The following is a 6,000-nucleotide window of genomic DNA, read 5'->3' as shown; positions in this document are numbered from 1 at the left end:
CAGGGCAAGCAGGCAAACAGAAAGCCTTCTTTCTTCCATAGCTTTCTGTAGATTTCCAGCAGAAGGTGTGGCCCAGGTTAAAGGTGTGTCTTCCTGCCTGGAGAGGCAGATCAAAAGTGTGTCATTCCACCTCAAGACCTGGACCTTGTGGTATCCTTGTGAAAATGGCACTCACATGTGTTAGTCTCACTTGTTGTGTATAGGTCTTGTCACTGTCACAGCTTTAATACATTCTATTTTAGGAGTATACCACCACTGGGGGCTGGAAAGCTGGCTCAACAGTTAGGAGCCCTGGCTGCTCTTCCAGAGAGCCCAGGTTTGTTTGCCCCCAGCACCCACATGACAGCTCACAGCTGTATCCGTACTCATAGTCCAGTTCCAAGAAATTCATTCCCCTCCTCGGACTTCTAAGGGTACCAGGTGTGCACACGGTGCAAAGACACACATTCGGGCAAAACATCAAGTAAAATAAATTGATTCGTCATCTGGTATTAGACTCTACATTTTTGTGTTTGTTCATGCATGTAAGTGTTCCTGTGTGCATGCGTGCACATATGTGTGGAGGCCAGAGGTAGGTGGGTGTGTCTTCCTTCTATTTCATTCTTTCTCCTTCTTTTCATGTGTATATGTGTATAAGTTCACGCTCATGTTCACATGTCTGTCAGCACATTTGTGTCCTTAGTGTACATGTGTCTTAGCATGTATGCACAGGACAAAGGCTGATGTCAGGAATATTCTTTGGTCACACTTTCACCTTATTCTTTGTGTCAGGATTTCTCAGTCACCTAGAGCTCGAAGCCATCGAGATGGCTGCAGGTTAAGACATTTGACACGAAGCCTGACCGCCTGAGTTTGCTCCCTGGACCCACACGGTAGAAGGAGATCACTGATCTGGTATGTACAAGCGTACCCTCAACTAAATACAGTTAATGTCTTTTTCAAACCCAGAGCCTGAATAAAGCGAGTCTCAGCAGGCAGCTTGCTCTGTGGGTCGCCTGTCTCCGCTTTCGAAGGCGAAGGCAAGAAAGAATCACAGCCGGGCCATTCTGTCCACCTTCACTTACCTGGGTTCTGAGGCTCTGCGTTTTAACTGCTGAGCCATTTCCCCCGCCTTTCATCTTATTTTTGAGACAGGGTCTTTCTCTGAATCTGGAGCTTACTGACTGGCTAGCCAGCAAGTCCCACAGATCCTCCTGTCTCTTCTCCAGGGGCGGGATTGACTGCAGGAGCATCCTGTCAGGCTGGGCTGGAGACCCATCCTCGGGTCCCCACAATTGAAATGCAGCCCTTCTTCATCCTGACATTTACGTTGATCTATTTGCTGCATATGAGCAGTGCTGGCATGCGTGTTCTTGTTCATGACTCTGTGTATAGATGGGTGAGTTTGTGTTGTGCAAACCTGGGCACGGACTTGCTGAGTCACAGGGTATATGGTTTTCAATTTGGGAAGAAACTGCCAAAATCTTTTACAAGGATGGGTGCTAATTTGCATTCCCAGCAGTGTGTAAGTTTCCTGCTCCACATCCTTGCCAGTCCTTGGTAGCACCAGGTGGGTGGTGTAAGATGGCACTTTGGTTTGGTTTGACTTAACATTTCTCTGATTCCTAATGAGCTTGGGTGTCTTTTTGCATTGGTTTTTGTCCCTCGAGGGCTTGACAAGTGTTTTGGGATAGAAGGAAATCAACTTCTGCCCTTCAACCATCATTCATATGCAGGAGTCATTTGGGATGCAGTCCTGGTGTCAGTGGTAAGGGAGTGGGGGCCTCACTTCACACTGTCACTTTCTAGAGTTTTAGAGATCTTGACCTGGGCCAAACCAGGCTTCATGGCTTTAGCACTAAAAAGAACTTCAACAGGCATACGATGAAATGGAGATTTTATGCAATATATCTTTAAAAAAATGTGTGTGTGTGTGTGTGAATTTTTATTATTTGTATTTGCCACACTAAGGATTGAACCCAGAGGCATGCACATCCAAAGCGAGCACTCTACCGTTGAGTCACATCCTCAGCTTGTGCAAGATATCTTAATGTAAGCTTAAATTCAAAGATTAAGAAAAAGAGAGGAAGTCAGGTGGGTGAGAGCACATGCCGTTAAGCCCACCAACTCAGGAAGCAGGGGCGAGCAGATATCTTTGAGTTTGAGGCCAGCCTGGTCTACAGAGCAAGTTCCAGGGCTACACAGAGAAACCTTATCTCAAGGGAAAAAAAGTGAGGAGTTTCCAGAAGAAACACATGCATGGGTTTCTCCAAGAGAGAGCAGCAGAAAGCAAAATATATAGGAGTAGCTCTGGGATCCTCAAGGGAGATTACTGTTTCTGTCTTAATGTTAACTTTGGTGGTTCTCAAGTTGCATCTCAAAAGGCTGATTAGTGAGATGGCTCAGCTGATAGAGATGCTTTCACAGAGGCCTGCTGGCCTGAGTTAGATCACATGAACACACTCAAACACACACACACACACACATGAATGCACACTCTTACATGTGTGCGCACGTGCATGCACACTCACACACACACAAACATGCACATATACTCATTATCACACATTCATACAATCTCACACACACAAACATACTTGCACACTCACACATTTACACACACATACACACACTTACACATTTATACACATATAATAATGAAATAACCTGAAGTTGCTAAAGGCTCGTCCTTCCTTTTCTCTGTCTTGTTTTTAAACATTTTGTTTGATTTTTTTTTTTTTTGCTGGCATATATGTGTATGCACTGTGTGCTTGCTTGTTGCTTGTGGAAGCCAGAAGAATGCACCAGATCCCCTGGAACTGAAGTTGAGAAGGATTGTGAGCCACTGTGTAGGTTCTGGAACTCGAACCTAGGTCATCTGTAAGAGTTGTAAGTTCTAACTGCAGAACCATCCCTTCCATCCCCTCCCCCTCTTTTGGTAACTGAAATGATAGCCTGACCTTGGAGGTAGTTTTGACAGAATTAGAATCCGATAAGGTAAAGCCAGGAGCCACTAGTGTTGCAGAAGGTGTTTAGTACATGCCCTTCCCTATACGTGGGTTTTCTGGTGCTTGCGTTTGTGTGTGTGTGTGTGGGTGGGTGTGTGTGTGAGACAAAGGGCAACCTTGAGTGTCATCCTTGGAAATGCAGTAGGCCTCTTTCATTTTTTTTTCTTTTGAAGATTATTTATTACTAGTGTGTCTGTGTCTGTGTCTGTGGTGTGTGTGTGTGTGTGTGTGTGTGTGTGTGGTGTTGGTGTATTTGTGCAGGCACACACATCTGAAGAATATATATGGAAGTCAGAGGACAACTTCCCAAGTTGGCTCTGCATTTCTTCTGTGGGATATGGTGATCAAATACTGGCCATCAGGTTTGCCTGGCAAACACTGACCTGTTGATCGTTTCTTCTCATCAGGCCCTGTCTACCTCCTTTGGGACAAGGCCTCTCATTGGCTTGGAAGAATCCTCCCGTTTCTGTCTCTCCATACCAAGGCATTTTTATATGGTTACTGGAGTTTGAACTCAGCTCCTCAGGTTTGAAAGGCAGACACTTTCCCTACTGAGTCACACCCCTGCAGCCCTCCAAAAGATTCCGATGAGTTTCCTTCCGGTTGGCCGGCACCTTTCTGAACCCACGCCTATGGCATTCTTGAATGTTTAATGTATGCTTCAGATTCACACCGCGGGCTAGGCCTGCTGCGCTCTCACTTCCTCTGGAGAAGACAAGCCCAACATCCTCCTCCTCGCTTTAACGAACAACGTTCGTTATAATATTCGTTCCCTTCAGGAAACGTTCGTTATAATATTCCAGGAGAATGAGGTGACTTGCAGAAAGTCACAAGTAAAGAGCAAGTAAGGAGAAAGAATTTGAATTCAAAGAGGATGAGGGCATGGGGTTGAACAGGAGAGAGTGGAAGAGTACTGGAGGTAGTCCGTGCACTGGTGAGCCGGGTGGGAGAGCCAATAGGAAAGCTTTCCATCTAAACCCAGAACCGTCCATTGGAGCTGAGGGGTTAATAAATCACACACCATAGTGGGCTCTGGGCCAGCAGCCAGATTTGACTGGAATCTGAAAAATAAAGATCTTAATGGGCAAAGGGAAGCGAAGGAAGCAAGGGGTAGAGTTTCTCATCCCGGAGAACACATGTTGGGAAAAGATAAGAGAAACAGGAAACTGGCCGGGGCCACTGTTGGTGCAGCCCCAGCGGGTGAGAGCCCCTGCCCAGCCTGGCTGTGTGCCCAGCTCCACTTCTGAGGACCCACTCCCTGGTCCCGGTGACCTGAAGATAGACCTGACCCAACCTGACTCAACTCCACAAGAGTGCTGCCTCTATAGAGACAATGCCCACCCCCATCGCCCCAGGACTGGGGACCAACAACACGCGGAAGTTTACAAGGCCCAGACAGCAAGCTGAGTGATTTTCATTAGACACCGCCAGCCACACACCCGTAAAAAAAAATGCCCAGAGAAGAATCCTGAGAACTCCCATTTTACAGATGAGGATACAGAGGCATGGGCTGTGAGCGAACAGCTAAGATACCCAGATGGTCAGACTCAGAGCTGCAAACCAGGTGATCTGGCTCCCAAACACGTGCTCCTCATCCGTAGAGCATCGTATGGATCCTGCGCGCCCACACACTGTGTGACCCGAATAGGTAAAGGAGATGAAGAGAGGAGCCACGCTTAGGAAGAGTGGACGGAGGATGCGAATGGACTGTGATTTCCTGAAGGGAAGGCAGAGAGATAGGCAGAAGGCCTTAGTCAGGATGTTCTGTGTAGGCACAGTGCCCAACACACCTCAGCCTAGGGCACATGGGACACGTGAACAGAGGCCCTAGGTCAGGCTGACGTCAGCCCTGCCAGCCCCAGTGATTGGCAGGCACCTGGTGGTGTTGCTATGACTCCCATTATCCTCTCCAGCCTTTTCTTCCCCTCGATTCCTTTCAGCTGAGCTCACTCCCCCTGGTTTCCTGAACACAGAGATTGCACACGTGTTGTCTTTTTTACTCTCCTTAATCAAAATTTTAGATAGCTGAAAGTCCCTATGTTCCTGACTAGCTTCGTTGCACATAAACTCATGTAAGCACACACACACACATATATACCTAACTATGAAAACAAGCACATACCTAATAAATAAGCAAATACAATAAAAACATAAGCTATTTGAGGAAAAAAACTAACAATGTGTGTGTAAGGTGTTTAGAAATAAAAATTATAGAACTCAGAGAGATGTCAAAGAAATTGTTAAAAAAAGAGACCGACATGCACTATGCTGTAATTGAATAGTTTAATATGGTGAAGATATCTATTCTCCCCAAAGTCATTTGATATTCCACATGCAAAGCCAAACCAAACCAAACCAAACCAACAACAAACTAACAAACAAAATCAGATGTGATACCACCTAGAGCACTTCAGCCTGACAAAATGATTCCAAACTCAACATGCTTATCCCAATCTGAAAAGTTGCCAAGGTGCTCTTGAAGCGCAAAGCAGCCCCTGCGCTCTGAAGACTGATCTTAAAACTATACTAACCGGGATGATAGGTCACCAGAGTGCAGAGAGAATGCCATGGAAGTCAGCCCTCGATGTCACTGCGGGTCTGAGGGAAAAACTGATTGGGCTGAGTGGCGGCTGACATTGTGAGAGAAGCCAGGCGTTGCGCTGCTGCCTTTCTGTTTTGTTTTGTTTTGTTTTATCTCTGTATGTAGCCCAGGCTGGCCTCCAGCTCACAACCCTCCAGCTTTTGTTTGCTGGGTGTTGGCCCAAGAGCTTGCTCCTCTGTGATAAGATGCTAGCCTCTACCTTTGCTTCCTATCTAATGTCTAAAGGTAAAAGGCAGAACTATACAGTTCAGGGGAGAAGCAGGAGACTTAAGGTTAGGAAAGGGTTTCTTCTTTTTAAGAATTATTTCAGTTCATGTGTATGGCTATGTCTCTGGGTATGTGTGAGTAATTAGCTAAAGTTAGGATAGGCTGTGAGCCACCATGTGGATTCTGGGAATACAGGTCTTCTAC

Source organism: Apodemus sylvaticus, chromosome 5, assembly GCF_947179515.1.
Source record: "Apodemus sylvaticus chromosome 5, mApoSyl1.1, whole genome shotgun sequence".
NCBI lineage: Eukaryota > Metazoa > Chordata > Mammalia > Rodentia > Muridae > Apodemus > Apodemus sylvaticus.
This window is presented reverse-complemented; position numbering follows the sequence as displayed.